Source organism: Oncorhynchus kisutch, linkage group LG25 (assembly GCF_002021735.2).
Source record: "Oncorhynchus kisutch isolate 150728-3 linkage group LG25, Okis_V2, whole genome shotgun sequence".
In the NCBI taxonomy this organism is placed as follows: Eukaryota; Metazoa; Chordata; class Actinopteri; order Salmoniformes; family Salmonidae; genus Oncorhynchus; species Oncorhynchus kisutch.
The window spans coordinates 12,432,181-12,443,372 of record NC_034198.2 but is presented as its reverse complement, the minus strand read 5'-3'; the positions used below and the strand labels follow the sequence as shown (position 1 = coordinate 12,443,372).

Sequence of the window (11,192 nt, the reverse complement as noted above, 5' to 3'; positions counted from 1 at the left end):
GACCTTGAGCCTTCTTGGCTGGGCACTTCTAATGTAAATCTATGGCAGCACCCAAGGGGCTTGAATTTTCGAGCTCTCCCTGTAGATTTTGCAGTGTCGTAGTGTCCCCATGAATGACAGAACACTGAGCCAATCACGGCGCAGCTAGAGAACATTACCAACCCCTACGCTCTGTATTTTCCGCTGGCTGCCCCACCACCACAGAAAGCACTGAGCTAGGCTGAAACCCCGGCATTTTAGAGCTGCCTTACTCAAGAAAGCTAAAAGGAGACCATGTTTGTATGAGGCTTTATTAAATTAACATTGTTTGCAAACTGATATGTGACCTGTATTAATCACAAATTAACATGCAAAACAGGAAGGGAAAAAAATGTTTTTGCTTGACAGGTGGGGCTCAAAACAGGTGGGACTCAGCCCCACCGGCCCTGAATGATGGGTCGCCACTGTGCACTATAAAGGGAATAGAATGCTATTTGGAACACAACCTGTGTCATCAATAAATGCTTAGACACATGCGTCAGACAGACAGCTACTCACAAAGAATAATCTATCGATCACTGTCCATGGTCCTGAAATTGCGACATGTCTATGCGAATCGATGATAGACTTTCCGTGGTGCCAGAGCATGTAGCCTACAGCTTTGCTTTAGCTACTGGATAAATGTTTATTGGTCGGCCTATCTGGTCGTCATTGTCTTATGTTAAGCCTAACATTTCACGAAAATATATGTCGCAAGGCTGCCATGCTGGCTGGCGGCAATAATGTTGTTACTCGTTCAGTAATTAAAGTTGGAAATTCAAACGTTGCAGATTGCAAGATGTATCTCTGTACAACAGCATACCAATTAGCAACCAATAGATTATTTTTTAATTATACAAACATGAACTGTTCTCGCTAGAAAGCTGTGCGTAAAACCAGTCTGTTTATGCCAGATAACACAGTCAGTCCACCCTCCACACTAGCATACTATGGATTGTTTCATTATGCGGGTCTAGCCTACCATCTATATGCAGTATTTAGATGCTATTTAAAATATGTTTTCTAAAAATGACACATCAAATAGCCTAAGAATGAGGGAAAAAGTAGTCAGCTTGATGACAAATGAATCCACTATTGTTGAACTCAGCAGGTTTTGTCTGGCTAATAGCCTACACAAATGGGCTGCAATCTCTGGTAACATCAATTGAATCCAATTAAATCCCATTTTAGAGACTCTCACCTGGTCTTCTGAGGTCCTGCTTCTGCTTCGCTCTTTCTTTTTTTTAGAAAAACATCCCCTTGTTTGTACTACATACAATAGAGGCCTATAGTAGTCAAATGTTTTCACCACGGCACCACCTACAGGGTCCAGGTTGCGGGCCCGTTTTCCTCACTGAGAAGAAACATACTTGGCTTCCTAGTAAATATGGATATTATGGTTTATGAATGACTTTTTGGAGGGTTAATGTCAAAATGCTTTTCAAACTAACACCACTAGGTGTCACTAGGACTATTAGAACCATAAATCAGGATATTTGCCCTCAAAAGTGGAAAGAATTTGTTCTTAACTGACTTGCCTAGTCAAATAATTGACTCAGATACTAGCTAACAGGGCATTGTATTCAAATTGATGTTGTATTTAGAGGGTTCTGATACTGCTTTACCTCTTCTTTCCTCTGTGTGCAGTTGTTCAAGGCCACAGCTTGCCCATCTTCGTGACCTTTGCCCTTGCCTTCCCTGCAGTCTGATCCCCTGCCAGACAGTCTCCATGGTGCTCATTATCACACTTCCTGTCTGATTTAAAGTATACAGACATATCCAGGCAGGAGGACTTTTCTCAGTGGTGTAGCCTTGATAGAAAAGAAGATGTGGTTATCTGTTAGGCAAACAGCCTGTTTTAACCCAAGCCAAGCTCAACCAAGCTATGCCCATTGACAAAACCAGTTAAAAGAGACAGGTCATGGTTTACTCTGTCGAAGTAAAAGGGACACAATTACAGTAATTAGACAAGGAGCAGAGTCATGCACTTGGCAGTAGCGCACTATACAGTGCACTACTTTTGACCAGAACTCTATGGGCCCTGGTCAAAAGTAGTGCACTATAAAGGGAATATGGTGCCACTTGGGATGCAAACTGTGCTGGCTGCAATGTATCCTAACCACACAACCTGGTCTCAGAGCATTTTGTATTATTATGTATATGTAAATCCGAGACATTCCATTTAGTATGATATGTTAAGTTTCGTATGGTATGTATTAATTTGTGGATGTATGATAAGTTACGACTTACAATTAGTATGATATGTTACAAATTAGCAAAAAGTACAATATTTTAAGATTTTGCAAAATGTATGATATGTTAAGAATTCCAATTTGTTGTTGCTAACATTGGGTAGGCAGCTAGCTGGCTAACATTAGCTAGGCTAGGGGAATGGTTAGCTAACATGCTAAGTAGTTGCAAAGTAGCTAATTAGCTAAAGTTGTCTTTGATGAGATTCAAACACGCAACCTTCGGTTTGATAGACATTCACACTACATGCCTACCCATCCACCCACTCTCCTTTCATGTTTGCTTCAAGTAACCTTATGTCTTATGTAACCACAAACTATGGTGTTGAACGCTGAGCTGTAGTCAATGAATAGCATTCTCACATAAGAGTTCCTTTTGTCCAGGTGGGAAAGGGCCGTGTGGAGTGCAATAGAGATTGCATCATCTGTGGATCTGTTTGGGCGGTATGCAAATTGGAGTGGGTCTAGGGTTTCTGGGATAATAGTGTTGATGTGAGCCATTACAAATCTTTCAAAGCACTTCATGGCTATGGACGTGAGTGCTACGGGTCTGTAGTCATTTAGGCAGGTTGCCTTTGTGTTCTTGGGCACAGGGACTATGGTGGTCTGCTTGAAACATGTTGGTATTACAGACTTAATTAGTGACATGTTGAAAATGTCAGTGAAGACACCTGCCAGTTGGTCAGCTTAAATAATTGCCGCCATGGATTTAAATTAATTTTAGGTAATTTTTTACTTGGTTTGCATCATATTTCTTTGCATACTTTCTGTTGAAGTTTGCATCGATGCATGCTTCAAAATATGTACAAATGGAGTACGCATTCGAGAAGTGCCCTCCGCTTCGTATACTTTGATTTGGACTCATACTCTGACCAACTCATCCTCGGAGCATGGTAGTATGCATTTTGAGAAACACCCATAGTTTCACCTGACTGGTATCTTAACAGGTAGAGTAGGGAACTATGGAACATTCAGGAACATGAGAGTATGACATTGAATCCCATTAAAGGAACACTATTTTGAAAATTGTTTTATGTGAAATGACACTTTCTGTACTGGTTTTTAAATTTATTTAGGTATACACTATTCTGTTTTCAAAAAAATCGTCAACCAGAAGGCAAAAAAGAGAAGCATGATGTGAGAACCTGGTATTCCAACTTATTTTAGACTGTGCCACGGAGTTTTGATGAAAACAGTGGAGACAATAACATATCTATCTGATAATCACACACTGCTATTTATTGCTGACAAGCAGATGTCATTAGTGTGCAATGTAAACCGATAAGGAAGCTCTGTGTAATTAGCTGTTTTTCAGCACAATTTGATGAAAGCTCTGAAGCCTTCAGAAAGCCTCGGCCTCCAATCACTACCGTTTACTATGTTACATCTAGTGTATGAGACCAGGCTGAACCACAAGGGGCATTGCATACCCTCTCTGGGGAGATAGCTCTTTGAAGGCGGTTGCTGGCCTTGTGGTGAGCAGTTGTCTGGAGGCTTTATAAATGTTGATCCATGTGGTTCAGATCCCTGCTCTACCAGGAAGCAGAGTAATAAGTCTCTCTGTGTCTAAAAAATGCTGACTGTCAGTGGGTAAAATTCTGACCAGTGGAGTTATGTACTGTAGGGTCAGGTACAGCTGAGAAAACACAAATGTAGAGCCGCCCAGGGAAACAGAGGTTTATTGGCAAACTCATGAGTGAATGCAGTGGCGGTCTGTGACATTTAAGATGAGGGAGGACGATAAAAAAAATTATGCGCATGGCCTTATTTCTATTACAGCATATTGGATGACTTTCATTAATTTTTCATTCACCCACCTCAATGTAACATCGACTGGTTTAACATCTACTACATGATACAAAATGTTGTCCAATACCCATCACGAGGTTACTACAACCTAGCCTATGAATGAAAGTTTACAACGTAGGTGCACAGGTCCACAGAATTGTTTTAGTAATCAAGGTGACAGTGACACATTCAATATAGCAAACTCTTGCCTGCATCTAGCTGATCTTGCGCGTTAGTAAACCTGCTACAATCATACAGTACAGTGTACAGTCAGCAAGCAGTTTAACAGTTATAACAGAGTTCCAGTGTTGGATAACTATAGCCAGCTAGCTAACATGACATCCCTCTGTTTTAGCTGGGGGTTTGAGTAGGATAAACTAGCTAGCTGCATTCCCTAGCCAAGTGAAAGTGAAACAAAATGCTCTCTCTTTCTTATTTCTCCATCATTTTTAAAGGAATCAATTTCTTCAAAACTGTTCAACTATTGTCTTTCTCTCTCTTTGAGTCAACTACTCACCACATTGTATGTACTGCAGTGCCAGCTAGCTGTGTCTTATGCTTTCAGTACTAGATTCATTATCTAATCCTTTATTGGGTGGTCAACAAGTCAGAGCAAAAGCTCTGAAGTTGTCATAATTACTGTGCATATGGAAGGGGGTCAAAATCATGAGCCTCCTAGGTTTTGTGTGTAAGTTAATGTCCTCCGGCTACATCATGGTGCTACCCAACAGAGTGCTGTTGAGGCTACTGTAGACCATTGCAAAACGGTGTGTTTTAATCAATTATTTGGTGCTGTTAATATATTTATTCTAGTTTAATCTAAAAAGGATAACTTTTTTAAATGTTTCACAATTTAAATGTTTATGAAATTCACTGAGGAAGATGGTCATCCCCTTCCACCTCTGAGGAGCCTCCTTGAGTGACTGATAAATATGGTTCGTATTTATATATACCTGGCAGGAGCACTTAATGTGGATTGGCTGTTCATTAGATGTACAGTTTTTGTCAGCAGGTCATTAGCAGGGCCTGCCAAGACTCAACATTTCTCATTTCTGTTACCACGGATCTATCTAACCTTTTTATGCGATAAAAAAACAAAACATTCAAGACAGGCCTTAATGGAAACAGCAAATTTGTGTAAATTTCCACAGGGATGCTGGCCCATACTGACGCCAATGATTTCCATAGTTGTGTCAAGTTGGCTGGATGTCCTTTGGGTGGTGGACCATTCTTGATACACACGGGAAGCTGTTGAGCGTGAAAAACTCGGCAGCGTTGCAGTTCTTGACACACTCAAACCGGTGCGCCTGGCACCTACTACCATACCCTGTTCAAAGTACTTAAATATTTTGTCTTGCCCAATCACCTTCTGAATGGCAAACATACACAATCCTTGTCTCAAGGCTTAAAAATCCTTCTTTAACCTGTTTCCTCCCCTTAATCTACACTGATTTAAGTGGCTTTTTCAATAAGGGATCATTGATTTCACCTGGATTCACCTGGTCAGTGTATGTCATGAAAAGAGCAGGTGTTTCTAATGTTCTGTATGCTCAGTGTATGTTGCATGCATGGCTAATGTTTAAGAGAGCTTCAATTATAGGAAAAAAGGGAGCATTGTTTCTCTGTAGTTGGTGTATTTTCACATTGGCAGACTGCCACTAAGGAAGAGTCCAATCCTGTAGCTCCTATCGTGGACCAGCCCAGAACTGAGTAGATATTTCTACTCTGTTCAAATTCAAAGTTGGTTACATTGCTGCGCCATGCTCCCTAAGGCTGTGCAATATAAAACACCCATCATGTCAGGATGCTGTGCAATATTTAACCGACCACTTATGCCGGTGAGCTAATTGCCATGGAAAAACTGGTGTCTGCATATCACAAGGGACTGTCAAGAGTGGATTAAGCGATGGCTCAAAACCCAAATTGCATCTATATTCCGATCTCTCCTTTGAGACTATGATCTCCTTTTTTAGGTTAGAGAGACTGAAAATGCACTGTAGTGGAAATGCAGTGCACAGCTCCCACAGTGAGTGGGTACGAGAGGATTCTAGGTCACACTGTCTGCCTGTTTTAGCGCTCGTGTGCATCTTGCTCACATCTTTAAACTTGGTTAAACTCACATCTTCACAAAGACCCTACTGTCTAAACACAGAAATGCACTCCATCCGAGAGCAACTCGCTGCATATTAAGGATTGGTTGAGGGCTGGGAAGTCCCCCTGTCAAATGTAAAATGGTAAACCAGATGTTGTTTCCTTGTTATGCATTCATCCAGTCCCAGGTTGCACCCTGATAGAGAGCGAGACATGGCACATATTTCAGTCAATGTACAATTCTCCGGAAGGTATTCGTCAGGAAGTAACTGGGATGCTCTGACTAAAGACCAAAATATTTTGTACCCAAGAAAGTGAATGTAACTGAACTAAATGACTATTTCCCCGTAGCACTCACTTCTGTCATCATGAAGTTCTTTGAGAGTCTATTTAAGGATCATATTATCTCCACCTTCCCTGACACCTTAGACCCACTTCAATTTGCATGTAGCCCCAATAGATCCACGGATGCCACAATCGCCATCGCACTGCACACTGCCCTATCCCATCTGGACAAGAGGAATACCTATGTAAGAATGCTGTTCATTGACTATTGCTCAGCCTTCAACACCATAGTACCCTCCAAAATCATCATTAAGCTCAGGGCCCTGAGTCTGAACCCCGCCCTGTGAAACTGGGTCCTGGACTTCCTGGTGGTGAAGGAAGGCAACAACACCTCCACTACACTGATACTCAACACGGGGGCCCCACAAGAGTGTGTGCTCAGCCGCCTCCTGTACTCCCTGTTCACACTTGACTGCATGACCAAGCACGTCTCCAACTCAATCAACAAGTTTGCAGACAACACAACAGTGGTAGGCCTGATTACCAACAACAACGAGACAGCCTGCAAGGAGGAGGTGAGGGCCCTGGAGGGGTGGTGCCAGGAAAATAACCTCTCCTTCAACATCAACAAAACGAAGGAGCTGATTGTGGACCTCAGGAGACAGCATATTAGGACAAGTCCGGAGTATAAATATATATTTCTTAATTTAATTTGTTGAATTTTTAGATTTGTGTTTATTCTTAGATATTACTGCGCTGTTGGAGCTAGAAACACAAGCATTTCGCTACACCCACAATAACATCTGCTAAATGTGTGCATGCAACCGATAACATTTGATTTAATTTGTAGCATGCATCCTTTTTTACTGGGAGGCTATGTGAAATAGTTTTATTTTGGTGAGTTAGAGGGGATATAAAAGTCTGTGATAGGTTTGAATTCTGCTGGCAAAGGACCTTAGTGGCTTTTCAGAGAGCAGAGTAGAATAGAAAGGATCCGGGGAGTAGAATAGAATAGACAGAAACCAAATTAAATAGAACTGGAGGGAACATAATAGGCAAAAGTATGATAGGTTTGAATGAATCTGTCTCATTATATGTTTTAAACATATGAACTAAGGTGGGGAAATTGAATATGTGGCCTCAAAAGTTTTTACATTTAAAAAAAATTTAACCTTTATTTAACTAGGCAAGTCAGTTAAGAACAAATTCTTATTTACAATGACGGCTTACACCTATGCGACTCCCAAACATGGCCGGTTGTGATACAGCCTGAAATAAAGGTTGGCCTGCTGCATAAAAATATTAATACTAGCCTACTCTGACCATAAAAACTGTAATCTCTCCTCTACACCCCCCACCTGCCTGCCCTCCACCTATTCCTAAAACGTTGGGATAGGAAGGAAATGTGTGAAGCTAGCCACAATAGGGAATAAAAGTTCTCCATTGAAAGTCATTTCAAAATGATACAAATAGCGATATCATGCATATTTGTGCTAGATAATGTTAAACATTATGATCTTATATAAATTCGCAGGGTAGCCTAGTGGTTAGAGCGTTAGACTAGTAACCGGAAGGTTGCAAGTTTAAATCCCCGAGCTGACAAGGTACAAATCTGTCGTTCTGCCCCTGAACAGGCAGTTAACCCACTGTTCCTAAACCGCCATTGAAAATAAGAATTTGTTCTTAACTGACTTGCCTAGATTAAAAAACATAGTAGGTTGACTGGTGTCTTAATGTTGCTCATTTCACACCGATTTCAAAGTCCAGCAATATGTTCTACGACACAAATATTTGTGAAAACCCTGCATAGTTGTGTTCTGTGGGTGTCATCGAGTAGGCTGATATTTCATGGGTGCACAATCTCTAGTTTAGGCTGTACAGTCCAATACACACAATAGGCTGTGTAGTGAGCTGATTTCCCACAGTTAAACTTCCCTAATAAGCTCTCTAATAAGAGCTAAATTGCTAATGTTTGTGTAAACTCGACGTAGTTGTATTCTGTGAGAGTCATCGAGTAGGCTGATAACCTATGAATGTTGCACCCATGGAATGGGTTATGCTGTACAGTGCATATAAGCATGCCCCAATGCAATTCTAAAGTCTAATACATCCACAGTGCGATTTTTTTGTGTTAAATTAGTTGTCTTTTGTTGCATATATAACAACATTCAGACCTTGTTTAGCATGCTTATTGTAAATATGGCATGATTCTACTATTTGCATCCGTTTGAATCCCTTTCAATGGGGGGGTGGGGATTTTATTTTGAAGGCGAACCGCAAATTCCTCTATTGTGGCTTATCCTTATTGTGGCTAGCTTCACATAGATGAAATATACGTGGTGGAGAGATGTGCTGAAACTCCTTTCGGTTCATCCAAAAAGATCTCTCAAGCTGCCAATAGCATTCCCGAAATAACAGAAATATGTAAGTATACCCGAAAGGTTCTTTATTGTGATAGCATTCGATGTTAGGACACAACGTAGCTTCGCATGAACACGTAGAGCTCGAGGGACATTGCACGCACCCTGAATGTAAATATAGCCTACATAGACCATTTTACAGTAGCCGACTATATTCGATGTTACACTTTTTGATACTGTGTATCAGTACATTGTTAGAATCAAAGTTACTTTATGCAATGTTACTGTCGCACATGATATTTAGGCCTATGTGTTTCTCGTCATATCGGGCAAGTATTTTGGTTGTGTGGAACTGTCCTCAATGTGTCTCTACTGTTTGTTATTGTTGTTAATACAAACTGCTACGTAACAGTAGCCTATAAATCTATCAAATTCAAAAACAACCCGCTAAACTTTATCTACAATGGGCAATTCCACGTGAACGGAATTACGCTGAGAGACTCCGATTTTTCACTTTATGCCAAACAAAAACCATTGATTTCAAAGTTTAACAAATCATACAACTCTATGCACAAGGACTACGTTGGAGAAATTTACACATACATTTTCACAAAAACAAATGTACTTGGAGAACTGTGCAGATGCAACGTTTGGGAACAGTATTACGGTTTAAAAAAATCTACCTCACGTTTTCCAAAAACGGTTCATTATCTGCTCAGAATTAAGATTCAAAGATGTCTGCAGAAAGAATGCGGTGTCAGCTATGACATGACACCTTGACTTTCAGAAAATCTATTTTGGTTATTGAACTACACTGTCAGTGAAGTGGATTTACACCCAGTAACATAATTAAATCATAGGTCCCCCTTTCTGTACATAACAAATGAATAATTATGGATATGAACGTCATTCTCTACACTGTGATGCATCCTGAATAGGTACACAAAGGTAGAAATATGCAATATCATTCTTTGCATATATGGGTATTATTCTACACATTGGCTATTATTCTAATTAGCTCCGCCCCCAAACAAGACTACATTTTGGTTTCTCAGTAAAAGACCAAATCTGAACTAGAGGTCGACCGATTATGATTTTTCAATACCGATACCGATTATTGGAGGACCCCAAAAAAAGCCGCTGCCGATTAATCAGCCGATTAATTTTTTGTTTTTAAAAATTTGTAATAATGACAATTACAACAATACTGAATTAACACTTATTTTAACTTAATATAAAACATCAATAAAATCAATTTAGCTTCAAATAAATAATGAAACATGTTCAATTTGGTTTAAATAATGCAAAAACAAAGTGTTGGAGAAGAAAGTAATATTTGCCATGTAAAAATGTGTGCCATGTAAAAAAGCTAACGTTTAAGTTCCTTGCTCAGAACATGAGAACATATGAAAGTTGGTGGTTCCTTTTAACATGAAACTTCAATATTCCAAGGTATGGTTGTAGTTAATATAGTATTCTTAGCACTATTTCTCTCTATACCATTTGTATTTCATATACCTTTGACTATTGGATGTTCTTATAGGCACTATAGTATTGCCAATGTAACAGTATAGCTTCTGTCCCACTCCTCACCCCTACCTGGGCTCGAACCAGGAACACATCGGCAACAGCCACACTCGAAGCATCGTTACCCATTGCTCCACAATGGAGCGCAAGGGGAATAACTACTCCAAATCTAAAAGCGAGTGACGTTTGAAACAGTATTAGCGCACACCCAGCTAACTAGCTAGCCATTTCACATTGGTTACACCAGCCATTAGGCTGATAGACTTGAAGTCATAAACAGCGCTGTGCTTGCGAAGAGCTGCTGGCAAAACGCACGAAAGTGCTGTTTGAATGAATGATTAGTCAGACTACTCTATCAAATCAGACTTAATTATAACATAATAACACACAGAAATACGAGCCTTTGGTCATTAATATGATTGAATCCGGAAACTATCATTTCGAAAACAAAACGTTTATTACTTTTTCATTACTTATCTAACGAGTGGCATCCCTAAGTCTAAATATTACAATATTCTAAATATTCTTACATTGCACAACCTTCAATGTATGTCATAATTACGTAAAATTGAGCAATGAGCCAGGCAGCCCAAACTGTTGCAAATACCCTGACACTGCGTGCAATGAACGCAAGAGAAATTACACAATTTCACCTGGTTAATATTGCCCGCTAAACTGGAAAATATTAGTTATAACTAGTGATTAGGATTGATTGTTTTTTATAAGATAAGTTTAATGCTAGCTAGCAATTTACCTTGGCTTCTACTGCATTCGTGTAACAGGCAGGCTACTCATGGAGTGCAATGGTTAGCGCGTTGGACTAGTTAACTGTGCAGTTGCAAGATTGGAACCCCTGAGCTGACAAGGTGAAAAT

At 40.1% G+C, this 11,192-nt stretch overlaps 1 protein-coding gene across 9 annotated transcripts in view; it reads left to right on the top strand.

The window, feature by feature from the left end:
• Nucleotides 1-8,696: 8,696 nt before the first annotated feature.
• LOC109869934 (pleckstrin homology domain-containing family A member 1) overlaps nucleotides 8,697-11,192 on the top strand; it is a 35,085-nt gene continuing 32,589 nt past the window's right edge. For 5 of the 9 annotated variants that reach the window (XM_031805217.1, XM_020460255.2, XM_020460254.2 and 2 more), the window contains exon 1: nucleotides 8,723-8,855. The gene's annotated coding sequence lies outside the window, so the exon portion shown is untranslated. Of the gene's footprint in view, nucleotides 8,856-11,192 lie in introns of all 9 variants that reach the window. The other 4 variants (XM_031805218.1, XM_020460249.2, XM_020460257.2 and 1 more) reach the window with 2 other exon arrangements.